This window comes from Castor canadensis, chromosome 19 (assembly GCF_047511655.1).
Source record: "Castor canadensis chromosome 19, mCasCan1.hap1v2, whole genome shotgun sequence".
Classification (NCBI taxonomy): Eukaryota; Metazoa; Chordata; class Mammalia; order Rodentia; family Castoridae; genus Castor; species Castor canadensis.
Window position 1 is genome coordinate 22435144 of NC_133404.1, and position 26430 is coordinate 22461573.

Below are 26430 nucleotides of genomic sequence, written 5' to 3' on the forward strand. Positions count from 1 at the left end.
TCAGAAGACCAAAAATCGTATGTTCTCCCTCATATGTGGACTTTAGATCTAGGGCACATGCAGCAATGTGGTTGGACTTGGATCACATGATAAGGGGAGAGCACATTTTGGTGATATAGAAATAGGTAGAAAACCCAAAACATGAAAGCATTTGATATCCCCACTCCAGAGGAACTAATACAGAAACCTTAAAGCAACAGATGTTATCATGAGAAGGGGATCACTAACCAGGGTAAACATCAATTAGAGATGAATCAACATGGGTCATAGCATGTGTACATGAAAGCAATGCTAGGAATATTTCTATATAGCTATCTTCAACTCAACTAGCAAAAACACTTTGTTTTCCTTATTAGGCTTGTCTCTTTTCTTCAACAAAACTAGTGATAAAGGCAGAACACAACCTTCCTGGAACTGAGGAGGGAAACAGGGAGAGGCGGGGGGGAGAATTGACTCAAATAATGTATGCACATGTGAATAAAAATAAATAAATAAATAAAAAAGAAAAGCACACATGAGATGAATGAGATGTAAGGAGACATAGACACAAACCATATCACCTATAATGCACCATTATCAGTAGAAAACAGATCAAGTGAACAAAAATAAATGGAGTAATAATATATTACCTATAAAATAGGATGGATTTTATTGTTATGTATTGAACTTGACGATTCTAGAGAATATGTATCACTCACAAGTGTTCATGACATGCTCACAAAAATTGATCATATATGAAGTCAGAAAGAAAACAATGGCAATTCAAGGAAATATCATAACTATACTCCCTAATTGCAGTGCAGTGAAAATTCATGTTACCAAACAAAAACATACAGGACCTTCTACCAAGACAATTTCAAAATCTCCTTTTAACTCCTGAGTAAAAAGGGACACACAAACAGAAAATACATGTTCTTTAAAAATGTGACAATGAAAACACACATATGAGAATGTGCAAAGTGCATTCAAAGCAGTTCCAAAGGAAAATTCATTGCACTAAACATTTTTATTCTTTTTACCACTGGAAAAGTAAAATATGAAAAAAAAACAAAGTAAAATAATCAAAAGAAAGTGCAGGAAAGGAAGAAATAAGAAATATATGGTATAGTTAATTAAAAATATACTTAATAAAGTGTTTTAAAAACTGCTAACTATGTAGGCAAAGTACTAGCAAAGTAGCTAAGTTTGTTAGTAAAGGAAGAAACTATTTCCTCCAAAAGATTTCGTTTTGTTAAGTCCATACTAGATTACTCCAATAAAGGTAAGGTCCACACATTCTGGTTTTTGTGTCATCTCTTGTCTTCATGCAAATATAACGTCTTGTCATTGAACTAAGTCAAGAAACTCCACATTCATGCATCCAATTTGTGTAAGTGGCATACCTGAACCATGGTTGAAAGTTGACAGGAGACAACACAGATCCCTGGATATTTCAACTATGCTGGTATGAACAAGTCAGTGTTGTTCCTCAGTCATCCTTTCCTACATGTAGAAGGGTAAGATCAAGATAAGAAATAATTATTTCCTGTGTGTTTGGCTCATGCATGCTATTCCTTAATGGAAAGATATTCTTTGTACAGTAAAAGTGATCTATTATAGAGGCCATAGACCATTTTATTCATCAAACAGCCTAACTGTAACTGATCACCTTTGATTATGTATTTATGGAAGTCATATTCATAAAAATTAACTTCATTTGTTACATGCACTTCCTCATATAATCATCATACTGTAGCCACACGAAACTCAAATTTAGAAAACAGCTGATGGCTCATTAATTATTATTAATTTCATGAATAATGGGAAAGACATCTATCAAAATTAAAAAATGTAACAATAATGCTACACTGTGAATCACCATAAGTGAGCTACAAACATTACAAAAACATAACATATATTTGGGGTCAATACATTAACTTCTATACTTAGACCAAGTGAATATTTCACCTTTGAGATTGTACTTATAATCACAAAATTTGTCAATATTTCAGTGAAAAATAAGGTTTTTGTTTCATGGATCCCATCAAGTATATAAGTCATTCATTGAGAAAAAAATTAAAATGGTAATCATGTTGCCTGAATGAATGACCTGATTGTCCCAAGGGTCTTGTTAATAATTGTTATAACTCATAGTATATTCTTTCATTACAATGAAAATAAAGGAGTCAAATGATACTTGGAAGTCAAGTACCAGTTTGCTCCTCAATGTAGCCAATTTCAAGTCTCATAAACAAATAATATATTACTGAAAGTCATATTCTTACCCTAATTTTAAGGAGTCTTCAGTTGAGCAGCTCATCAGTGATCAAAAAAGAACCCAATATTGTTAAAATACTATGCTAACATTATAGAAGAAATTATCTACTAAGGTATTGAAGACTCCAGTGACAACAGCACATTAAGCATAATTCCAATGTATAGTAATACATTTCAGCCTTCAATAAAACCAATTACAGGCAAAAAGTAAGGATTTTCTCATGAGACTTGTATCACACCTGTCAATGATAAAGAAGAAAAACCTATAATTATGTTGTCTGGATAAATAAATTTAATTGCTTTATAGGTTAGTCTTCACTTGTCCAGTGGTCTATTTGGAATTTTTCAGTCAGCAAAGGTAGCCACTCATTCTACTCAATAGAATAGTGCTGGTAGGACTTAATGAAACATCCAAGAAAATTAGGAGCTATGGAAAACTTGAAGAATCAGAATGTATGGTTAACTTAGAAACATTTAACTAGAAGTGTCCAAAACAAGTTTCCCAGTAGGTTTCATTATCTGAAGTCTCAAGTAAAATTCCTAAGAAAGGAAACTAAGAAATCTCAGTTTCTTGTATGACAATTGTCACTTAGGCTGGGCTTCAGCGTAATCCAACTGAGCTTGATTTTGAGTCATCGCTTCTCTTCAAGATAACATCTCATCATTGACCCAAGCCATGACACTCATATGCATATATATATACTTAGATCTAATATGCTTACCAGAGATGACTTCCTAGTGTTGAACACCAGTGCTGAAGTGGACTGGATGCCACATATTCACTGTCAGACACTTGGGTGGTAGAAATCTCCCCACGGAAAATGGTGTAAAGAATTTTTCTTCCTCAGTAGTCTTTCTCTAACAAATAGGAGTAAGACTATAGTCAAAGGGTAGCATTATATCTGTCATATGTATATGGTTCCTTATTGCTAGTCCTAATTTCTCCAAGATTGATATGTTTGATACTCCAAATATGGCCTATTATATAAGATACAGGGCACTGGTTCATCACTTACACCTATATGCAAACCAAGCATACAGGTTTCATGTCCTTCCCCCACCCCTGAAGTACTGAGAATTGAGCACAGGACCTCGTGTATGCTAGGAAAGCTCTCTACCACTGAGCTACACCTAGCCCAGGCTTCATGCCTTTTGGCAACCTGACAAGGGCTGATTTAACCTCAGACGAAAGCTTCTTATTCTTATCACTTGGTAAGTACCCGTATTAATTTTAATGAGCATGATACATAGCACATGCATTCCTTCATAATGAATCTAATGAAGCCACATAAGACTCAGAATGTGGAAAGTAATATTTTAGACTAATTTTTGTTGTATTCAACTTCAATTAAGAGCAGCCTATATACAGTGAGCCCTCTGTATTTATGGGTTTTGCACCCATGATTAAAATAACTGTAACTACAGATTGTATACTACGTGTTTATGCCTGTGATGGTTCTATCTGTAATGAAAATGTGTAGGCTTTTATTCTTGTCATTATTCCCTAAGCAATACAGTATAACAACTATTTACATACAAGCATTATATTGTAATATAAGTATTCACATTGTATTAGGTATTATGAGTAATCTAGACATGATTTAAATTATACAGGTAGATGTGCATAGGTTAGATGCAAATATTACACCATTTTATACAAAAAAGTTGAGAATCCACATGGTTTGGTTTCTGTACCTGACTCTCAAACCATTTTCTGAAATTTCAGTTGTGAGCAGTGCCTCTATCCAGAAACATCATAATACCATAGCAATCGAAAGAACAGAATAATAGCAATGGATTGTCTATTTGTACATTTAGACCAAAATGAATATTTAGCTGAAGAGATAATTTCAATGAATTACAGCATCCTACCTTTAAATCAATGTATGTTTAGGTAAAAAAAAGAGTTGCAATGAGGAGCCCATCATGTGTTTTGAACTGGGTCTTGCTATGTTGCCCAAGTGAACCCTGGATTCCTAGACTTGAGCAATCCTCCTATCTTCGCCTCTTGAGTATCTGAGACTACAGGTTCATCTCACCATGAGCCATCATTTTAAAGGCCAGAGTTCAATAGTCAAATGGCCTACCTTGTATTTTTTTGTTTGTTTTTGGTGGGAGTGGGGTTTGAACTCAGGGCTTCATGCTTACAAAGAAGTCATGTTACTACTTAAACCATGCTTCCAGCCCTTGTTTTTTTGGTTTGGTTATTTTGCAGATGGAGGTTTTGTGAGCTATTTGTCTGTTCTGGCCTCCAATCACAATTCTTCTGATCTCCATTTTTCTAGTAGCTAGGATCACAGGTGTGAGCCACCAACATGCCCAATCTACTTGGTGTTTTTTAATCACCAATGGCAGAACTCATATCTAGTTCATGTAGTTTTACTTTTCTTACTGGTTGAATATTCTGAAGCATCCAGTGAGGAAAAAAATAAGCCAAGATATCCATTCTAACAATGTATGATTTAGTGTGAATAAAGATTGTAAAATCAGAATAAAAAATTAATTACATTAGAAGCAGATGGAAGTGGGTAAAATGAGATGCCCCTTGAGTTTCTTCCCTCTACGCCTAAAATATATTATTTCTACAATGTAATCATTTCTTACACCTTGTTGTAGGGACTACTGGCTGCTTGGAGCCTCAGCATAACCCTCCTGAATGTTATTTGTAGATCATTGTATCTCCTTAAGATACTCTCTACACATTATCCCCTTTACCTTGTAAGCACTTACCAGAATAGCATGCTTAAGTCATGGCTCAAAGAAACAGGAAACTAGTTAGAGTCACTGCAGCACACCTGAGTGGTAGGAGTTGCCTAGTGGCAACATATCAAAAGGTGCTCTTTTTTGGTAATATTGATCAAGAGACATAGAACTAGGACAAGAGAACAGAAATAAGAATGAAATTTCAGTAAACAGTGAAGTTTTTTTCAAGAGGACTTTATCAAGGAGGTCAATTACTCATTGAAGAGAGAGAGAGGAAGCCCAGAGTGGATTTCATGATACCTACATTTGTGAACCTTCTCATCTCTGATTCAATGTTAGGAACAACTGTTATCACTTTTAATATGCACCTTCATTATTATGAAAGTAATGATGTCACATTATACTCAGGACCTAAAAATTTGGTATATTTGGTATCAGTTTGGTCATCAGAAAACATGAAGGTTTTGTAAGCAAAGCACATACTACATCCCCTCCATTATGATGGCCCTACATTTATGGGACCAACAATAGTATAACACCATTAAAATCGCATAATATCATAGAAAAATTTATGTAGTCATATATTTATACCCAAATAAACACTGAGTATCTATGTGACTCAAAATTTCTTCAATCGTATGAAGTTCCTATAAAAAAGTAAGGATTTTGTCATGAGGCTTACATCAAAAAGAAAAATTCATATTAATATATTAACTGAATGAGTAACATTTATGTGTGAGTCTTTCACACCTCATTTTTTTCCATATGGAATATGTGTGTAAGCAAAGGAAGTTACTGACATCTTGTAACAGAATGAAACATCTTTGGACAGCATGTCTTACTAAAGCACACAATAAGAGAAAAAAAGCCAATGAATTAAATCTGAAGTTATGATACTATTAGAAATAATAGATCACTGAAACAAAACTTACATGATAAGAAATTTTGGTTCACATAATTGATTCATTGAAAGTTGGGCATGGTTGTACATACCTATAATCCCAGAACTCAGGAGTCTGAGACAGGAGAATCACGAGTTTGAGGCCAACCTGGAGACCCTGTCTCAAAAAACAAACTTATTGGTTCATCGACACAGTTGAGCAAACAAGTTACCCACAAGCATTTCATTATCTCAAAGACAAAATAATCTTCCACTTGAAGAGAAATAATGAGTCACTATTATCTGTCCCATGGTTGTCATACAGGCAACCTGAACCCTAGCATAATTTTATTAATATGATTTTTATGTTATTATTTCTCTTCAAGACAATATAAGGTCTCATTATTGACCAAAGCCATAGTACTCTGCAGGCATACAAGTGAAGCTGATTACTTACCAGAGAAGGATTCCTGAAATTCTTATGTAAGGTGGCTTGAATAAGAGCACATTCATTATAGGACATCTGGTTGTCCCAGGTACAGCAGATGAGAGAACACTCTTCTTCCAAATCATCATCTCTGAGTACAGATAGAGAGCAGGTGTTAAGGGGAGAACTCCATTCTCCTATACATTTATTTTGTTAACTAAGCAATGCTATTGTGATGGTTAATCATGATGGTTATCTTTAATGAACTAAAAGATTCATCGAAGGTCAGGCATCTCTGTGGGCTGTTTCCAGAGATGATTGGCTCATGGGACAGGAACCCAAAGAGGAAGATCCATACTGCATGCAGGCAGCACCATTCAATAGGCTAGGACCCAAACAGAGCAAAAGGGGAAGAGAAAGCCTATCAACACATGCACATTCAGTTTTTCTGAGTGGGTGCATCCATTGCTGTTGCCATCACTTGTGGACGTTAGACTCCAGCTTCTTCAGCCTCTCAAGGTGGACTCAACACCAGGGAGCTTCCAGGCCTTCAGCCTTAAACTGGGGCTGCAGCATTGGTCTCTCTTGTTCTGAGGCTTTCAGCTTCTTGGACTGGGCAGCTGCTAGTTTCTCTTACTCTCAAGCATATAGACAGCCATTGTGGGACTCTCTAGTCTGTGTTGATATGCCCCAAGCTAATAAGACCTTTTTATGACTATATGTGTACACACACACACATACTTGAAGTCACAGGAATCTCAATTTCTAGAAATCAGATTTCGTGCCACACGAAATCGTATTCATTTGCATGTACCTTGGGAAACCCGTGTATAGATATTTGAAACCTGTAGAAACATTCTGTATCCCAAATTTTCATTTGACACTTAAATTTTTTTCTCTTGAGAGTTCTTCTGAGGCCATCAGTTATTTAGTAGTGTATCATTTTAACCTCCAAGTATTTTCATAATTTTTGGCTATATTTCTCTTGATCATTTTTATTACCATTCTGTGACTATACTTTGTAAAATTTGTATTCTTTTCTTTTTTGGTATTACTAGGGTTTGAATTCAGGGCCTTGTGCTTGCTAAGCAAGCACTTTTCCACTTGAGCTATACTCCAGCCCTTTTTTGCCTTAGTTATTTCTTGGAGAGGGTGTCACATTTTCACCCATGGCCAGCCTCTGACCACAACCTCCTATTCTCCTACTTATAGTCTCCTGAGTATCTGGAATTACAGGTATGCACCATCACACATGGCTTATTTGTTGAGATGGCAGTCTTGCTGATTCATGAACATGGGTGGTCTTTGCATAATCTAGAGTATTCTACAATTTCTTTCTTCTGTGCTTTACAGTTTTCATTGTGGAGAGCCTTGTTTAAGTTTAACCATAGGTATTTTTTCCTTTTTTGTGGTACTGGGGCTTGAACTCAGGGCCTTGTTTTTGTTAGGCAGGTTCTCTCCCACTTGAGCCATGCCTTTGGTCATTTTTGTTTTAGCTATTTTTCAGATAGATCCTCACATTTTTGCCAGGGGCTGGCCTCAGACTGAGATCCTCCTACCTGTACCTACCAGTAACATAGGCATGTACTACCTCAACTGATTATTGGTTGTTCTGAGGTCTCACTAACCTCTTTGCCTTGGCTTGGCTTGGACTGCAGTCATTCCAGTTTCTACCTCTGGAGTACTGAGATTACAGACATGCATGGCTATACCCAGCAGTAATTTTTTTGAGGCTATTGTGAATGGGATTGTTTTCCTGATTTCTTTTTCAGCGTGTTAATTATTGGTACACAGAAAAGCTAAGAAAATCTGTGGAGTTTTGGGTATTGACTTTGCATCCTATTATTTCTTAAGAAGTGTTTACCAGATCTAAGAGGTTCAGGGTGGAGTTTTTAGGGTCTTTAAGCATAGGTCTTTTTTTCCATTTATTCATATGTGCATATAATATTTGGGTCATTTCTACCCCCTACCCTTCACCCCCTCCCTCTCCCCACCACCACCTTGCTTCCAGGCCTTATCTAATTTTGTTGAAGAAAGAGTATAAACAATAACAAGAAGGACAAAGCATTTTTGCTAGTTGAGATAAAGATAGCTATACAGGGAGATTCCTAGCATTGCTTCCATGTACATATGTGTTACATTCTAAGTTGATTCTTCTCAAACTGACCTTTTCTCTAGTTCCTGATCCCCTTCTCCTATTGGCCTCTGTTGCTTTAAAGTTCTTTTTGCATAGAGGACATCAAATACTATCATGTTTTTTTGGGTTTCTTACCTATCCTCATACCTCCCTTTTGTGCTCTCTCCTTATCATGTGACCAAAGTCCAATCACATTTAAGCATAGGTCTTATAAGCATCTGCAAATAGGGATAATTTTACTTCCACATTTCCTTTTGTATCCCTTTTATTTCTTTCTCTTGCCTTATTTCTCTGGCTAAGAATTCAAACACTGTATTAAATAAGAGTTAATATAATAAGAGTTAGTGTAATTAGATAATGACCTTGCCTCATTCCTGATTTTATTCACCATAATGTTGGCTATAGGTCTGTTATATATAGTTCTTCTTGTGTTGAGATGTTTCCTCTATTTTTAGTTTCATCATGATTTTATCATGAAGGGATACTGGATTTTTTAAAAGGTTTTATCTGCATCAATTGAAATAGCTATGTGATTTTTGTAATTGATTCAGTATACATGCTTATAAATTTCCATATGTTGAGCTATCCTTTCGTTCCTAGAATGAATATAACTTCATCATGATTTAACTTTTCAATGTGTTGTTGAATTTGGGTTGGGAGTATTTTATTGAGCATTTTTGCAATGTATATTTTTCGAGAAACTTGACCTGTAGTGTTATTCTTGTTGTATCTTTATGCAGTTTTGACATCAGGGTATTACTCACACTTCACTAAGGGAACTACTCAGGACAAAGCCAACCCATAACCCTGCAGACTGCAGAAAAAGGCAAGTCTGTCTCGTCTGGTCTTCCAAAGCCACCTTCAAAAAGTGCAAGGTGTTACTGACACAAAACCTCATCTGCTGGAATTGAAGAAACAACATGCAACTTTTCAAGAATGACCAGAATCCATGCCCACAGGCACCAATGAAATCTTCAGGTCTTCAGATCTCAAAGAAGCTACTCCTTGGTGAGCTTTCCCACACTGGTAGGTTTCATTTTCCTTGGCTTTCATTTTGCTTTCCAGCTTAAGCATCCTCAGAGATCATTCCATATTCTTTTACTGAAGAGACCAAATAGCCAATAGTCCCAACCCACTTCAGCAAATCTTCAAGTGGATTGAAGGTGCCCCTGAGAACAAAGTGTTATGGCAGTGGGGTTTGCCAGTTGAAACTCATGAAAAGGTCATCAGACAGGAAGCCACATGCATCTCCATATCTGTGGATTAGTCATTCCTGCACTGGAGACGCTCACACTGACCACTGCTCAATGAGCGTGAATCTGGGAATCCTTATACTGTGGCCCTTGAGATTCAATTTTTTTGTGCATAATCTACCTCAGTTTACCCTGTTAAACTCAGAAAAATGAGCAAGTCCAAATGGTAAAAATGGCTGTCAAGCAATGCTCATTCATATGTGAATGAGTCTCTGACACTGAAAATCATCTGGAGCCATCCACTTGTCTGCGCAGCTCTTTTATAAACACAGGGTGAAAAATGTTCCAGGATTATAAGAGGAGTTACACATGGCATTGGACAGGACAAAGCTTGTTTTCATCAAGAGACTTGACAGATTCATGATTAGAGAGCAGGAATTGAAACTTAGTGCCTATGTCTTGAAGTCTAATTATAAGACTACTTTTCTACAGACCAGAAGCTATCTATTGGGAACTCTGAAAAATCAGAAAGTTGCTGCTAACCTACACTCTTCTTTAGAGTATCTGTATCATTCATTCCACAGACTAATCACAAGTAATTACCACACACCAAAAGACTGATGTCCACAGTCACTGCATTACATACGGCCTTGATGGCATGTCAGAGCAACTATCCTTTATCAGGCCCAGTAGCAGTAGCAGAAAAATTAGGGAGTACAGCAAGGAGAAAATTGCTCCCCTGCCCTGTGCCTGGCCTCACCATCCTGTCTTGATACAATTTACCATGGCAGGTCACAAGGCAAGAACATCTTTGGGGAATAGTTTCAGGAGGGGTATCTCCAACCAACAGGCAATACCCTGCTGAGGATTACTGGTAACAAAACGATTGGAAACACGTGTAGATATGATCACCCTGCACTAAGATCCAAGTCACATTTGATGACTTCACTACACTTCAAATCACATTTCATGACTAAGGATTCTAGCCACTAGCCTGTGATAGAGGAATGGTGCCAACAAGCACAGCAGATTTAACTGAAAGACAAAAATGTGACAACAAGAGCTAAGCAAAGAGCAGACCATGTGTACTAGATTGGGAGGATATACACATTCCCCAGCCCAAAGGAAGCAGAAATGGAGGTTTAATGCCCAGCACTAAAATATGTGGCTTATTGCAGGGGAAACCAGGTAACTCAACATAATTGACACAAAGGAAAGAGAGGAGAGCACCTAGTTCTTCCAGCAGAACCCCCAATGGTGGGCCTTGATGTAATGCTATTGAGCATAATTATTTTGTCATCACCTCTCTTCAAGACAATGTAAGGTTTCAACATTGACCCAACCTAGACAGATGCCACCTGGGGTTTTTGTCTATGTGATACTCACTTTTGCTTACCCCAGGTGATTACACAAGGTCAGTGTCCTAAGTGGCTCTGGGGTTTAGCACATTCAGCCCCAGGGACATGCATGCAGCTATTGGGGTTGGGGCTGGTGGAGCATTGGGACCCTCCATTCTTTGGCAGCCTCTGGCCTGAAGGAAGAAGGAGCCTGTTGTTGCACCCTACTTATCTCCTAGCACCCAAATGGGTCCAAACATAGATGCCCCTGGTCAGCTTCTCTGAATCGCAGGCCCAGCTGTCCTGGCTCACCACCTCAACCTCTCACTCACCTGTGAGAGAACAGGCCCTGGTAGTGAGTGGACAGCAAGTCTCACTGAAAGACAAAAACATCAAAAGAGGAAGCAATGTGGCTGGCCCTGTGTCCTGGACCTAGGGGAGAGTAAGCACAACCCAAGCCAAAGGAAAGAGCCAGAGTGTAGTGAGGAGCACTGCAGAGCTTTGGGTAGCTCAGTTCTCCCCAGGGCCTTGAGGGCTGAAGCCCCCAACAGCATTATCCAGAGGGGATCAAACGAGGTCAAAATACTCCTTCCAGCAATTCCCGCCTCCCCCCACCCGAAGCTGGGCCTCAGTGTAATCCTGTTGAGCATGATTTTAATGTCATTACCTTTCTTCAAGACAATATAAAGTGTCATCATTGATCCAGACGTAAACAGACCCCTCCAGGACCATGAGTCCTCATGATTCCCACCTTTGCTTACACAAGGTGATCACACAATCCAGTGTCCCAAGTGGCTGTGGGGTTCAGAAAACTTAGCCCTGGGTCCATTTATGTAGCTGTTGAGTCAAGGCTGGCCAAGTATCGGGACTCTCCATTCTTTGCACCCTCTGGACCTGAACAGAGAAGGCACCTTGGTCACTATCACTTACTCCCAGGTCCACCTGTCCTGGCTCACCCCCTCCAACATCCTCTCACTCACCTGTAATAGACCAGGCCCTGGTGTCAACCAGAAAGCAAGGCTCACTGAAAGGCAAAATGTCTAATTAAGAACCAGGCAAGTGGCTGGCCTTGTGTCCTATATCTAGGGGAGAGTCACCACACATCAAGACAAAGGGAGGAACTGGGCAGGTTTAGTGAGGAGCACTACAGATCCTTACATTCTTTGGTTCTCCCCAGGGGCTTGAGGGCTCAAGCCCCCAACACCATTACCCAGAGGGGATGAAAGAGGGCAAAATATTCTTCCAGCGGTGCCTCCCAGAAGCTGGGCCTCAGCATAATCCTATTGAGCATGATTTTTATGTCATCACCTGTCTTCAAAACAATGGTAAGTGTCATCATTGATCCAGACAGAGACAGACCCATCCTCCCCTATGCTCTCAATGGTGCCCTCATTTGCTTACCACAAGTGTTCCCAGAAAGTGAGTGAGGCAGGCAGGCATGTGGGTATGAGGTTGAATGGAGTCAGTTCCCAAGCCAAGAACATAGACATTTGGAGAAGTGCAGTGGGCAATGGAGCTTGTCCTTCCGGAGGGACCACTGCATCTGAAGGAAGAAGACACATATCATCAAACCCTTCTGATATCTGGGCACCTAAATGTGTGCAAATATCAACCTCCTTAAGGGATTGAGCCCCAAGCACAATTGCCTAGAGAAGAACAAAGGAGGCCAAAATCCTGCCCCAGCAGTGCCCCCCACAAGCTGGGCTTCAGTGCAATCCTATTGAGCATGATTTTTATCTCATCACCTCTCTTCAAGGCAACATAACCTGTCATCATTGACCCAGACCTATACAGACCCCTCTGGGGCCCTGCATCCACATGATCCCCATCTTTGCTTACCCCAGGTGGTCACACAAGGACAGTGTCCCAAGTGGGTGTGAGATTCAGCACACTTAGGTCCAGAGCCATGCATGCTATCGTTTGGGGCTCTCTGTGCTTCAGGACTCTCCATTCTTTGGCAGCCTCTGGGCCTGAAGGAAGAAGACACCTGCCAAGACATCCTACCAATTATCCTGGTACCCAAATGAGTCCAAACATAGATGCCCCTCATCCCTCACTCCTACCCCGAGGCCCACCCTTAGACCCATGACTTAAGGCATCAATTTACTATCTTTGAAAGACCAGAAACTGGTGCAGACCTGAAAGAAGGCTCAATGAAAGACAAGAAGTCAAAATCACCACTAGGCCAGGAGCCAATGGGTGTCCTGAATCTAGGTGATGTCTCCAAGCAGCAAGGCAAAGGAGGAGTTGGGCTGATTTACTGAGGCACACAACACAGACAGGGTACTTGGTTCCCACAAGGGCCTCCAGGATTCCAGCCCCCAATGCCATTGCCCAGAGAGGATCAAAGTATCTAAAATCCTGTTCCAGGAGTGCCCCACCCCCAGACCCTGGAAATCATGCTCAGTGTAATTCTATTGAGCATGATTTTTATGTCATCACCTCTCTTCAAGACAATAGAAGTTGTCATCATTGATCCAGACCTCCTCATACCCCTCCACTGGCCCTGCATCCATGTGATCCTCACCTTTGCTTACCCCTGGTGATCACACAAGGACAGTGTCCCAAGTAGATGTGAGCTTCAGCAGAATCAGATTGAGGCCATGCACACAGCTACTGGGGTCAGAGCTGGCCAAGCATTGGTACTCTACATTCTTTGGCAGCCTCTGGTCCTGAAGGGAGAAGGCACCTTTCACCATACCCTACTCCTCTCCTGGCACCCAGGTTGGTCCAAACATAGATACTCTTGGTCAGTCTTCCTTACTCCCAAACCCATCTGTCCTGGCTCACCCTCTCCAATATCCTCACTCACCTGTGAGAGACCAGGCCCTAGTATTTAGCATCAAGCAAGACTCATTGAAAGACAAAATGGAAAATAAGCAGTCAAGTGGCTGGTCATGTGTCTTAGATCTAGGAGGAAAGTCATCCATCAGACACCAAGCCAAAGGAAGGAGCAGGGCTGGTTTAGGAAGGAGCACAATACAGGCTAGGAGTACTTGGTTCCCTCTAAGGCCTCCAGGGCTCAAGCCCCCACACCACTGCCCAGAAAGGATCAAAGGAGGCCAAAAGCCTTTTCCAGGAATGCCTGCCAACACCCCCCTGGAATCTTGGCCTCAGTGTAATTCTATTGACCATGGTTTTTATGTCATCACCTCTCTTCAAGACAATAGAAGGTGTCGTCATTGACCCAATCTGAGAATGACCCCACTTTACCAATGCTTCCACTTCATCCACATTTGCATACCCCAGGTGATCACACATGGTCAGTGATCCAAGTGGCATTGGGGTTCAGTGGACTCTGCCCTGGGCCTAGGCACTCTGCCATTGGGGTCATGGCTGGTGGAGCACTGGGACTCTCCATTCTATGGCAGCCTCTGGACCTGAAGGGGGAAGGCACTTGACATCACAACCTTTTCCCTTCCTGACATCCCAGTGGGTCCAAACATAGATGCCCTTGGTCACCCTATCCTACTCCCAGGCCCACATGTTCTGGCTCACCAATTCCAACATATGCTCACTCACCTGTGAAAGACCAGGCCCTGGTACAATGTGGAAAGCAAGGCTCACTGAAAGACAAAATGTCAAAATAAGATCCAGGCAAGTGGCTGGCCATGTGCCAAGATCCAGGGGAGAGTCACCAGTCATCAAGCCAAAGGAAGGGGCCAGGCTGGTTTAGTGAGCACTTCAGACCCTTGGGATACTAGGTTCTCCCCAGGGTTTCAAGGGCTGAAGTCCCCAACACCATTGCCCAGAGGGAATCAAAGAAAGGCAAAATATATTTACAGCCAAGACCCTAGGAAGCATGATTTTTCTGTCATCACCTCTCTTGAAGACATTATAAGGTGTCATCATTGGCCCAGACCTAGACAGACCCCCTCATGAGTGAGTGTCCCTGTGATCCATGCCTTTGCTTACCCTAGGCCATGACACAAGGACACAGTACCAAGTTGGTGTGATGTTCAGCACACTCGGTCTAGGGCCATGCATGTACTATAGTGGCCAGGACTGGAGGGACATTGGGACTCTCTCTTTACTCACAGCCTCTGGACCTGAAGGGAGAAGGCATCTATACTTGCACCTACACATTATTCTGGCACCAAAATGGGTCCAAACAGAGATCCCCTGTTCCATCATTCCTACTCCCAGGACCCTTTTCAGGTCCACTTCCTCAGGCATCAACTCATTCACCATTGACAGACCAAGCACTGGTGCCATCCAGGAGGAAGGCTCACTGAAAGACAGCACATCAAAATAAGCATAAGGCCAGGTGACACCTATGTGTTCTGAATCTAGGGGCGAGTCACCACTTACTAAGCCAAAGAATGGAGCAGGACTGTTTGGTGAGGAGCACGACACAGACTTGCTTCCATCCAGGGTCTGCAGGGATCCAGATCCCAAACCATTGCCCAGAGGGGATCAACAGTGGACAAATTACTGTTTCACAAGTTCTCTGCCCATTGAATCACCATATTCCTATTGAGCTTGATTTTTATGTCATCACATCATTTCAAAGCAATATAAGTTGCCATCACTGACCAGACCTAGATTGACTACTCCTGGGTCAAGTGCCCACGTGATTTCTGCATGTGCTTACACAATGATCAATCAATTTCAGTTTCCCAGGTGGCTGTGGGGTTCAGCAGAAGCAGTTTGAAGGCCATCCATGGAGCCACGGGGGTCAGGGCAGGCCGAACCTCAGTTCTATCACAGCCTCTGGGCCCAAAGGGGGAAGGCACCTGTCATCACATCCTAAACATGTCCTGGCACCAAAATGGATTCAACATAAGTGACCTGCATCACCAGACTTACAGGTCTAACTGTCCTGGCTCAAATTCTCAACCTCTCACTCATCGGTGAGAAACCAGTCATTGGCATAAGGCTGAAAAAAGGCACACTAAAAGACAGTGTCACAAAAACTAGCAGGCAAGGGGATGCCTAATACAAGAAGAACAGAAACACCACAAACAAAACCAAGTAAAGGCAAGGCAGATTTAGGGTGAACCACTGAAGGGCCTTAGGATATTTGTTTCTCCAGGAGTCCAAAGAACATGATCCCTGAAAACGTAACTAAAAGGAAAAAAGAGTGAAAATACATTCACATCAGAACACTTGGAAAGTACATCCCTCACAATATTATTACCCAGGATTTTTTTAACATCAACTCTCTTCAGGACAATTTAAGGTGTCATCATTGACACAGACACTCACTCACCTGGGAGAGAACAGGCCCCGGTAGTGAACGGAAAGCCAGGCTCACTGAAAGACAAAAACGTCAAAAGAAGATGCAGGAAGTGGCCGGCCCAGTGTCCTGGATCTAGGGGAGAGTCAGCGCAGCCCAAGTGAAAGGAAGGAAGCCCGTGGGGTCGGCGAGGAGCACTGCAGAGCCTTGGGCGTCTTTGGTTCTCCCCCAGGGGCTCGAGCGCTCAAGCCCCCAACAGCTCTTCCCAGAGGGGATCAAAGGAGGGCACAGTAATCTTCCTGCAGTCAGGCCCCCAGCCCCCACACCGCACAATATGGAGCTGGGCCTCAGCGTAATCCTATTGAGCGTGATTTTTATGTCATCACCTCTCTTCAAGACAGTGTAAGGTGTCATCATTGACCCAGACAGACACAGCCCGTCCTCCCCCGGGCTCCCGTTGGCTCTCGCGTTTGCTTACCGCATTTGTTTCCAGAAAGTCAGTGTGGGAGGGGTGTGGGTGTGAGGTGGGGCCGTCTCACTTGTGGGCCCAAGCATGTAGCCGTTTTCTCAGGGGCAGTCCGCCAATGGGGCTCTTCCTTCTGGAGGATCCAGTAAACCTGAGGGAAGGAGGCTGCTGTCATGGAACCCCGCTCATATCGGGGTACGTAATGGTGCGCAGTGCTGAAAGCCCTCCACATTCGCCCATGAGCCCTCCAAACACCCAAGCCCTCCTTTCGGACTCATGACCTCAGGCATGCGCTCACTCACCTGCCAGACAAGAGGCACTGGTGCTAACCAGGCGGCTCGTCACGCTGAAAGTCAAAACGTGAAAATAAGCACCGGGAAAGGAGTCGCCTGCTGGTCCTGAATCAGGGGTAGAGGCACCACACACAGGACCAAAGCTAGGAGCTGTACACATTCGGTGAGGAGCACTGCGTGGGGCTGGGACAGCTGGTTCCGCCAGGGACTCGAGGTCTCCGAGACCCGAAGGCCATTCCTCAGAGGTGAACAAAGGTGGCCAAATTCTGATGCAGCTGTGCCCCCCCTCCCCACGGGCTGGGCCTCAGCGTAATCCTATTGAGCATGACTTTTATGTCATCACATCTCTTCAAGGCAATATAAGCTGTCATCATTGACCCAGACCTACACAGAACCCTCCTGGGCCATGCATCTGCATCAGATCCCCGCCTTTGCTCACCCTAGGTCTTCCAGGAGGACACCGTCCCATGTGGGTATGAGGTTGAGCACAGTCGCGTCCAGGACCACACACACTGCCGTTGGCATCAGGACCGCTGGGACATCGGACACTCCATTCTTTGGCAGCCTCTGGGCCTGAAGGAAGCAGGCTTTTGTCATCGTACCCTACCCATTACATTATCCTGGCACCCAAATGGTTCTAAACAGAGATCCCCCTGGTCCCTCACTGTCACTCCCGGGCCCGCCCTTGAGGCCCACGACCTCAGGTTCCAATTCACTCACCGTTGAGAGACCAGGCCCTGGGGCCACCCAGGAAGAAGGCTCACTGAAAGACAACATGTCAAAGTCAGTGCCAAGCCACGAGCCCCCTAACTCCCCTACCCCCGTGTGTCCTGAGTCGTCGTGGCGGGAGTCCCCACACAGAAAGCCAAAGTAGGAGCGGTCCTGCTTTAGTGAGGAGCACCAGAGAAGCTTCCGGTACTAGGTCGTCCCGGGCTCCAGGTTCCAGGAAGTAACCCCATTGCCCAGAGGGGATCAAGGAGGCCAAAAGTTGGTCTGCTGCAGGAATGCCCTCCTGCAAAACCCCCGTGGTATCTGGGCCTCAGCATAATCCTATTCAGCATGATTGTTATGTCATCACTTCTCTTCAAGACAATAGAAAGTGCCCTCATTGACCCAGGCCTCCATAGACTCCTCCTGGCCCATGCATCCACGTGATCTCCTCCTGTGCTTACCGCAGGTGATCCCTTGAGTTCAGTGTCGCAGGTGACTGTGGGCCCCGCACGCAGCCACTGCTGTCATAGCTGGCCGAGCATGGGGACTCTCCGTTCTTTGGCAGCCTGAGGGAACAAGGCACCTGTCATCACACCCTGCTCCTCTCCTGGCACCCAAATGGGTCCAAACCTAGATGCCCCTGGTCACCGTCTCTGAGCCCAAGGCCCAGCTGTCCTGCCTCACCACCTCAACCTCTCACTCACCTGGGAGAGAACAGGCCCCGGTAGTGAACGGAAAGCCAGGCTCACTGAAAGACAAAAACGTCAAAAGAAGATGCAGGAAGTGGCCGGCCCAGTGTCCTGGATCTAGGGGAGAGTCAGCGCAGCCCAAGCGAAAGGAAGGAAGCCCGTGGGGTCAGCGAGGAGCACTGCAGAGCCTTGGGCGTCTTTGGTTCTCCCCCAGGGGCTCGAGCGCTCGAGCCCCCAACAGCTCTTCCCAGAGGGGATCAAAGGAGGGCACAGTAATCTTCCTGCAGTCAGCCCCCCCACCCCCCACACCGCACAATATGGAGCTGGGCCTCAGCGTAATCCTATTGAGCGTGATTTTTATGTCATCACCTCTCTTCAAGACAGTGTAAGGTGTCATCATTGACCCAGACAGACACAGCCCGTCCTCCCCCGGGCTCCCGTTGGCTCTCGCGTTTGCTTACCGCATTTGTTTCCAGAAAGTCAGTGTGGGAGGGGTGTGGGTGTGAGGTGGGGCCGTCTCACTTGTGGGCCCAAGCATGTAGCCGTTTTCTCAGGGGCAGTCCGCCAATGGGGCTCTTCCTTCTGGAGGATCCAGTAAACCTGAGGGAAGGAGGCCGCTGTTATGGAACCCCGCTCATATTGGGGTACGTAATGGTGTGCAGTGCTGAAAGCCCTCCACATTCGCCCGTGAGCCCTCCAAACACCCAAGCCCTCCTTTCGGACTCATGACCTCAGGCATGCGCTCACTCACCTGCCAGACAAGAGGCACTGGTGCTAACCAGGCGGCTCGTCACGCTGAAAGTCAAAACGTGAAAATAAGCACCGGGAAAGGTGTCGCCTGCCGGTACTACATCAGGTAGAGGCACCACACAGAGAACCAAAGCTGGGAACTTTTTGGGTTTTTGATGACACATACTCAGTTTTAGGATAGTTGGTTCCCTTCAAATTTCAAAGTGTTTGAATCTAAGGCGCAGGTGTTAGAGGAGAACAAAGGAGGGAAAATACTTTTGCAGCAGTGCCCCCTTTATGTTGTCCTCATGGTTATCCTATTGAGCATTATTTGTAGTCTTCACCTGTCTTCAACAGATCTTAAGGTGTCATCATTGACTCAGGTAAAGTTCCCTCCTCATCCATGTTCCCAGTTTCACCTACATTTGTGTGCAACAGGTGATCAAGAAAGGTAATGTTATGGGTGAGTGGGTGTGAAGTTTTTTGATACTCTTCTCCTGCCTGTGGAGATCTGTTCGTTTAGGATCAGCTGGGCAATGGAGCTCTCCATTCTTGGTGACCTTCTGTGCCTGAAGGAAGAAGGCATGTGGTATTAGTAGTACTGCTGTCTGTACTTTCATTCCAAGGTCCTAGTCCCCCTTTTGTGCCCACACTTAATGCTTTCTACTGTGAGTCATGACCATTACTGGAACTGGTACTCAGACTGGCAGGTTGAGGACCTAAACTGATGTAGATTCCCATAACTCAGGACTCCAAAGTTCCTTTGCTTCTGTAATCCTCACAAGGTCTGAGGCCTACTGCCACCAACGTGGGATTTAGGCAGTGAGTATGGAAACCTGAGGAGTGACATCTGTGTGATGTGGCTCAAGGTTCCCTACAACAATTATGGCAATCATCATCCCCTGCTGTCTACACGGGAGGTATACTTGACATAGAACATGATACTGCTCCTTCACAGCCCATGAAGCCTGAACCATATGGCTGTCCCAGTCTGGCTTTCCAAGGCCCAATCTCCTGCCTTCATGGGTTTCATTAACTAATAATATGTGGGCTCCAGGAGTCCCTGTTCACAGATTCCAATGAGTGCTTCAGGTTCAGTACCCTTAGTGCAAAGCCTCTTTAGGTGTCTGCCTTTGCTCCCATCTGGTGGTTTTCCTGGGCCTAGGAGCTAGTTTGGTTCAGTGACCAAACTACATAGGCTGTTGATACTGGTTGATACCAGGGCCTCAAAGTTTCCATCCCCCAACATAATTAGAACAGATGGGAACAGAAGGGGCCAAAGCACTGCTCCAAAAGTGCCATGGAAGCTGGGTTTCAGCATAATCCTATTAAGCATGATTTTTATTTCATCACCTCTCTTTAAGACAATATAAGGCATCACCATTGATCCAGTCACCCATGCTTCCCCCTGGGCCTCCATCTGCTTACCCTAGGACAGTGTCCCAAATGGGAGTAAGGTTTGGTGGACTCAGCCCTGGGTCCATGCAGATATCCATTGGATCAGGACCACAATAAAATTTGCTTTCCTTTCTGTAGCATATGGTCTGAAGAGTCATGGCCTCTGTCATAACAACCTTGTACTGATGACTTGTGTCCATTTTCCTGAAGGTCTTGCCTTGACCTAAGTGTTCTATCATTTTACCTAACACACATTAGGGGTAGCAGATCCTTTGTCATTCAGTCCCAAGTTGCAGAGGTATGTGGTTGTTACAGCTGAGGGCATACATTGAGGTGTATTTTGACTCCAAACTGGAATAACCCACTGCTTCTTGCTGCTTTATAGAAATCCACTGTTCCACCACAGACTTAGGAGCAATGCAGGAAACTAGGAATCCTGACAGCTAAGAAAATCCTGCAGGCTTTTGTGTTGGTTATTGTTGCCCTCAAAAATCACATCCTGGCCCACTCAAACCAAGTGAACTGTTAATAATATAAAGACTGGTGTTCTTAGTGCAGAACACCCAATCCTGCAGAACTTACTGCCTAAGGCAAAAATTTCTCCTGCCCAATTGTGGGAGGAATTATCTAAACCTAATCCAACTTTCCAGAAATGACCACTTCTATGCCTATATACCCCAGTAATGTCTGATGTCTTGGGACCCTCAAGGTATCTGCTGTTTCATAAGCCTGTCCACCCCCCCATGTGAGAGTGTAGCTTTGTTTCACAATTAGTTCTCTTTAAGTTAATAAACTTGGTACTGCTTGAGTCTCTTCTGTGTCTGTCCTTGAATTCTTTGTAGAATATGAGAAATTTCTTGCCTCAACCTGGTAACCTTGATTCTTTGTGCTTCAAGTAGTTCAAGGTCTGTCATCAGGACCAAGTTCTTTGCTTAACTGAAACTCACCACTCATCACAAAGGACATGAGAGAAGAAGCCATGTGCATTTATCTGTTTCAGATATCCACATGCTGGGGACATGCTTACTCCCATCCACCATCTTTCATCACAAGTCTGGGAGTTCTCAAATTGTGGTACCCAAGCCTATTTCTTTCTGTACACAATACCTTCTCAGTGTCTCTCACTCATTCAAAACACTGTATGCAAGGGGGTGTCACAAGCTCTATTCTTTACCCAGGATCAAGATCCTCCAAGCCTGGAGACCAACCTGGGGCTCAACACCAGTTTGTATAGCTTTCTTGTGATAATTTTCTCAAAATTGTTCATAACCCAGGGTCTAACCATTCAAGTCCAAAAGCTTCCCCACTCAAGTGGGAAGTTTAAGGATTTTAATTTCCCATAACCAAATCTGTAGGAGCTAATGAAATACAACCCAGTTTTCCAGAATGACAACCTCCATCTATGTTGCAATGAAAGGTTGAGGTCTTTCAACTCACCAGGCTCCACTTTCTTCTTCAGCCTGCTCAGCTTCACATCTGGAGGGTGTGCTTTTGTTTTGCTTTCATTTTGCTTTGCATTAATAAACCTGATAATGCCAATCTTCCTCAGACTCCATCCTTGAATTCTTTCTCTGATGAAACCAAGAAGTTTCTGACACAACCTGGTGCCCAAACCCAGTGACATCAGGATCAGGTTATGTGGCCATGACCTTTGATCAATTGAAACTCATGATAAAGGGATTAGACAGATAGCTTTTTGCACATCCATTAATCATTCATCCCTACCCTGGGAAAAATGCTTAAGTGTAGTCACTCTGTCAAGCAAGTCTGGAAAATCTATGATTGGGGACCTGAGCACTTTTCTTTCTACCAAGAGTCCTCCTTGGAGATCTGCATGCATGCACTAAGACACAAATCAAGGCCAATGAGGGGTAAATGGGTGTTAGAACCTCTACTCCTTCCTCTGAGACAAAGACCCTTCCAACCTGGAAATCAGTCTTTGGAGCACTTGGTAGTGTTTTGGAAATTTATTTTAGACAATTATTTCATAAGAGTTCATATCCAATTCAAAATTATACTGTGCCATGGGAGCATGGTGTTTTAAGGAAAGTCTAAGGGAAGCTTGGTCAGAGTACAGGCATCAAAGGCCAGGACACATATAATATCTTCCCCCAACCTTAATGTGTTCTCCTTCAAAATCAATTAATGGACCAGGGACCACCCTCATAGCATACTACCATACTGCCACTCATACATGCCTTTGCTCTAGATCATTCAAGTTGAAGCAAAATAGTTCAACACCCTGACACCAAGGGCCTGAAGTCTCATGAACACAAAGTTCTGCCCTGATATAAATGGTATCCCAATGTTCTCTCTCTTCCTTAAGCTGGTAAAAGTCATGGCCTAGTGTGCTCCTATAGTCAGAGGAGCATTTCTCAAACTGCTATATGTTGAAGTATCACTCTCCTGCCTTGATCTGATTTAACATTCTAGATCACAGTGGAAGGTGATGTTCTGGTATGAGACTCAGAGGGTATTGTTCTTGGATAGGGAGTCCCTGGGACATGATTCATGGCATCTAAATGGGTCAACACCCTATCCTACTCCCAGATCCAGAGTTCATGGCCCATGAACCCCACCATTCACTCACCTGCGACTGACAAGACATTGGAACCAACTAGGCAGCAGATCTCACTGAAAGACAAAAAATGTGAAAACAAGAGTTGAATAAGGAGGTTGCCATGTGTCCTGAATCTAGGGGAGAGTAGTGCACACACCAAGCAAAATGAAGGAGCTATGGAGGTTCACTGATGAGCTCCTACACAGGCTTAGGCCACCTGAGGTTTCCTCCAGGGCCTTTCAGTCTCCAGCAACCAACACAATAGCTTGCATAGGGAACAAAAGGAATCCAATGTCCTTTTCCTAGGGCCCCCCAGGCTGGGGCTCAGTGTCATCCTATTGAGCAGGATTTTTATGTCATAATCTCACTTCAAGAGAGTGTAAGTCTAATCATTGGCTCACACCAAGATAGACCACTACTCTTTCATGCTTTCACTTGCACCTGCATTTGCTTTCCATAAGTGAGCACAGGAGTTAAGTGTTGCAAGTAGATGTAAGTTCAGTGGACTCAGTGAGTGGGCTCTAGCATACAGCCATTGCATCAAGCACAGCATGGTCATGGAGCTTTCCATTCTGTAGCATCATCTTGACTTGTAGGAGTATGCAAGGATCAACGCAAAGTAAATACCTGCCTTTGGGCCATGCTTCATACAATAATTTCCTCCTCAGACTGAAGTGATTGATTATAAATAGTGATCTGTCTTACAAGCAGGAGCCATCATTCTAGCTGGCCCAGGATCTACAGGGAAGATTGGTCACTTTGACTTGTCTCATAGTCCGAAGCATGAAGCTTTTATTGCTACCTCCTGCTTTGAATACATCAAGGGTCACCACCTGACCAGGTATTGTGGCTATGTCCCTTGGCTAATTGAAACTCATAATAAAGAACACGAGACAAGGATCTATACGCATCTGCACATCTGCTAATCAGACATCTCCACACTGAGAACAATCCTTACACCTAGTCACCATTTCCAGCCACAGCCTAGAAATCTAAGACTGTGGAACTGAGCCTTTTGTTTTCTGGGCAATCTTTTTCAGTATTCCCCACTGATCCCAGATCCAATGGGATGCTTTACCCTATGTTGGTGAGAAGAGATACATGAAATGGTTAGATTGCATGATTGGTTCCTCACCTACTCCTCTCCCCCATCTATCTCAACATCAACCAATTGACTTAGCACTGCCTCACACCCCTTAATACTTCATTGGTGCCACTCAGATATACCATTTCTCAATAGTGCCAGTCCAATTTATGGCCATGGGTAGGGGTAATTCCTGAAACTTAACACCTTGTATCCAAGGATTCAATCTGTCATGGGCCAAAGTTCTTTGTAACACCAATGGCTTCCCAAAGCCCATTTGGCTCACTCAGACTTAAAGGCAGTATTGGGCTGCCATTGACCTGCACTTAGGAGGGTGTTGCTTTTCCTCTGAAGGAAACTATTTTTCTTTTCACTTTCTTCACCATTGCAAGTGATTATTTAAAGCATTTTATGGATAAGATCTCATAATAGTACATATTAATCTGAATGTATACCATCCTGTGATTTAGGTTGTCTAAATGAGTTAACTTTCATGGACCTAGGAGTGGGACTATGACTCCGAACTCCATTATTTATTATCATGACTCCTAAAATCCATTCACTGATGATCAATGCAATGGTGTTAACCATGCCAGCATGTTTCACTGAAAGACAGAATTAGTGAGAATGATCTGAGTGAGGAGCCACCAATGTTTTTAGATTTCCATCTCTTGGACATGTACGATTCTAATCAATGAGTTTTGTTCATTCATTTAGAAATCCTATAAAGGGCTGGACCCTTGAGGGCCTAGATGTTCCTTTCAAATTTACTTGTCCTGAAAAGGAAAAAATACCCCAACATCTTCTCTCAGGATTTTCACATGGTCTGGGCCTCTGTATAATCTTATGTTGCATCATTTTAAATCTTCACCACTCTAGAGCAATGTAAGTTCTCATCATGTACTCAGCCCATGAGTCCCCCTCCTTCCTCATATAAAGACCCAGATGAGTATTGAATATTGGTCTGTGTATCAATTAATCAAAATTTCCCTGTTAAATCAGCTAATAAAGATTTTGTCACAGTATAACATCAAGTAGAGCTCTCACACAATAAGAATACTCTATACTAAAATTAAAGTTCACCAAATGAGTAAACCTTGCTGCCCTGGGGAGAATCTTCACTAGTTCAGTAATCTATTTGGAATATATCTGTGACCAAAGGATGCCACTCACCTCATCTCAAGGTAAAGGTATAGTTCTGTGGTACATTTTATTGCAAGACACAATGAAGGGAAAAGACTGATAGATAGAAAGCAATTGTGCAATGCTATTAAGAATTGCAGATCATTGAAATGGATTAGCATTGTTCTTTACTTATAAGCATATATTTTGCTTTAGCTACACAATAAAACTCAAGAGTTTTATTTCTTAAACCCAAAATAAGTGGGAATAAGTATTCCCAAATTCTAGTTGATACAAGAAAGAGTAGGAAATACTCTGGAGTTAGTAGGTATAGGTAAGAACTTTCTCAATGAAACCCCAGCAGCACAGCAACTAAGAGATAGCATAGATAAGTGGGACCTCATAAAACTAAAAAGCTTCTGTTCATCAAAAGAAATGGTCTCTAAACTGAAGAGAACACCCACAGAGTGGGAGAAAATATTTGCCAATTATACATCAGACAAAGGACTGATAACCAGAATATACAGGGAACTTAAAAAACGAAATTCTCCCAAAACTAATGAACCAATAAAGAAATGGGCACGTGAACTAATCATAACTTTCTCAAAAGAAGAAATTCAAATGGCCAAACCCTAATACCAAATGGTGGTATTAGGGTTTGAACTTCTGGCTTCATGCTTGCAAACCAGGCACTATACTGCTTGATACACACCTTTACTCCACTTTGCTCTGATTATTTTGGAGATGGGGATCTCACTTTATTCATAGGCCCTTCTTGAGAACTGTTTGCCTGGGTTGCCCTCAAACCACAATCCTCCTGATCTTAGATTCCCAAGTAGCTAGGATTATAAGCATGAACCACCAGTGTAGCTTTCCTCAACTTTTAATCCTATCAAATTCAGGTGAGAAGCAAAAATTCATCATAGGATCACGTCAAGCAGTCCTAACTCATTTCAGAAGACAATGTATTTATATTCAGGTTTCTAGAATGAGTAAATATAATAGCCTTAGAGGTGATATCCATGTGATATCAACCCCCCTCCCCACATACCTCCCATAGGGAGGGTAACTTCTGGACAGGGGCTGAGAGCACTAAGGCCCACATCTGGGGACCACATCCTGGTGTGTGTTTGATGCCCAGTGAGTCTGAGGGGCCTGAGCTCAGCCCCTCCAAACTCATGTGGTTTTCATAGTCTCCTCTCACAATAGGATGGTGAACTACAGGTAAGGATCTGAAAATACTGAGGCCCACCTCCTGGAACTGCA

General features: G+C 43.2%; 17 non-coding genes and 2 pseudogenes across 17 annotated transcripts; all 19 read right to left on the reverse strand.

The window, feature by feature from the left end:
• Positions 1 to 2852: 2852 nt before the first annotated feature.
• Positions 2853 to 2927, reverse strand: LOC141419308 (small nucleolar RNA SNORD115; annotated as a pseudogene).
• Positions 2928 to 6171: 3244 nt separating this feature from the next.
• On the reverse strand, positions 6172 to 6250 carry LOC141419312 (small nucleolar RNA SNORD115). Its single transcript, XR_012444100.1, has one exon. It is a non-coding gene; the product is annotated as a small nucleolar RNA SNORD115 (small nucleolar RNA).
• A 4605-nt stretch (positions 6251 to 10855) lies between these two features.
• Positions 10856 to 10936, reverse strand: LOC141419307 (small nucleolar RNA SNORD115). The gene has a single exon (XR_012444097.1). It is a non-coding gene; the product is annotated as a small nucleolar RNA SNORD115 (small nucleolar RNA).
• A 620-nt stretch (positions 10937 to 11556) lies between these two features.
• LOC141419301 (small nucleolar RNA SNORD115) lies at positions 11557 to 11637 on the reverse strand. The gene has a single exon (XR_012444091.1). It is a non-coding gene; the product is annotated as a small nucleolar RNA SNORD115 (small nucleolar RNA).
• A 560-nt stretch (positions 11638 to 12197) lies between these two features.
• On the reverse strand, positions 12198 to 12278 carry LOC141419302 (small nucleolar RNA SNORD115). Its single transcript, XR_012444092.1, has one exon. It is a non-coding gene; the product is annotated as a small nucleolar RNA SNORD115 (small nucleolar RNA).
• Positions 12279 to 12634: 356 nt separating this feature from the next.
• Positions 12635 to 12715, reverse strand: LOC141419300 (small nucleolar RNA SNORD115). Its single transcript, XR_012444090.1, has one exon. It is a non-coding gene; the product is annotated as a small nucleolar RNA SNORD115 (small nucleolar RNA).
• A 619-nt stretch (positions 12716 to 13334) lies between these two features.
• On the reverse strand, positions 13335 to 13412 carry LOC141419306 (small nucleolar RNA SNORD115). Its single transcript, XR_012444096.1, has one exon. It is a non-coding gene; the product is annotated as a small nucleolar RNA SNORD115 (small nucleolar RNA).
• A 629-nt stretch (positions 13413 to 14041) lies between these two features.
• On the reverse strand, positions 14042 to 14122 carry LOC141419304 (small nucleolar RNA SNORD115). The gene has a single exon (XR_012444094.1). It is a non-coding gene; the product is annotated as a small nucleolar RNA SNORD115 (small nucleolar RNA).
• A 564-nt stretch (positions 14123 to 14686) lies between these two features.
• On the reverse strand, positions 14687 to 14791 carry LOC141419311 (small nucleolar RNA SNORD115; annotated as a pseudogene).
• Positions 14792 to 15390: 599 nt separating this feature from the next.
• LOC141419310 (small nucleolar RNA SNORD115) lies at positions 15391 to 15471 on the reverse strand. Its single transcript, XR_012444099.1, has one exon. It is a non-coding gene; the product is annotated as a small nucleolar RNA SNORD115 (small nucleolar RNA).
• Positions 15472 to 16049: 578 nt separating this feature from the next.
• Positions 16050 to 16131, reverse strand: LOC141419314 (small nucleolar RNA SNORD115). Its single transcript, XR_012444102.1, has one exon. It is a non-coding gene; the product is annotated as a small nucleolar RNA SNORD115 (small nucleolar RNA).
• A 323-nt stretch (positions 16132 to 16454) lies between these two features.
• LOC141419297 (small nucleolar RNA SNORD115) lies at positions 16455 to 16535 on the reverse strand. The gene has a single exon (XR_012444087.1). It is a non-coding gene; the product is annotated as a small nucleolar RNA SNORD115 (small nucleolar RNA).
• A 635-nt stretch (positions 16536 to 17170) lies between these two features.
• On the reverse strand, positions 17171 to 17251 carry LOC141419299 (small nucleolar RNA SNORD115). The gene has a single exon (XR_012444089.1). It is a non-coding gene; the product is annotated as a small nucleolar RNA SNORD115 (small nucleolar RNA).
• A 654-nt stretch (positions 17252 to 17905) lies between these two features.
• Positions 17906 to 17986, reverse strand: LOC141419303 (small nucleolar RNA SNORD115). Its single transcript, XR_012444093.1, has one exon. It is a non-coding gene; the product is annotated as a small nucleolar RNA SNORD115 (small nucleolar RNA).
• Positions 17987 to 18596: 610 nt separating this feature from the next.
• Positions 18597 to 18677, reverse strand: LOC141419298 (small nucleolar RNA SNORD115). The gene has a single exon (XR_012444088.1). It is a non-coding gene; the product is annotated as a small nucleolar RNA SNORD115 (small nucleolar RNA).
• A 625-nt stretch (positions 18678 to 19302) lies between these two features.
• On the reverse strand, positions 19303 to 19381 carry LOC141419313 (small nucleolar RNA SNORD115). The gene has a single exon (XR_012444101.1). It is a non-coding gene; the product is annotated as a small nucleolar RNA SNORD115 (small nucleolar RNA).
• Positions 19382 to 20309: 928 nt separating this feature from the next.
• LOC141419305 (small nucleolar RNA SNORD115) lies at positions 20310 to 20390 on the reverse strand. Its single transcript, XR_012444095.1, has one exon. It is a non-coding gene; the product is annotated as a small nucleolar RNA SNORD115 (small nucleolar RNA).
• Positions 20391 to 23277: 2887 nt separating this feature from the next.
• LOC141419309 (small nucleolar RNA SNORD115) lies at positions 23278 to 23357 on the reverse strand. Its single transcript, XR_012444098.1, has one exon. It is a non-coding gene; the product is annotated as a small nucleolar RNA SNORD115 (small nucleolar RNA).
• Positions 23358 to 24870: 1513 nt separating this feature from the next.
• Positions 24871 to 24948, reverse strand: LOC141419315 (small nucleolar RNA SNORD115). Its single transcript, XR_012444103.1, has one exon. It is a non-coding gene; the product is annotated as a small nucleolar RNA SNORD115 (small nucleolar RNA).
• Between the last annotated feature and the right edge of the window lie 1482 nt (positions 24949 to 26430).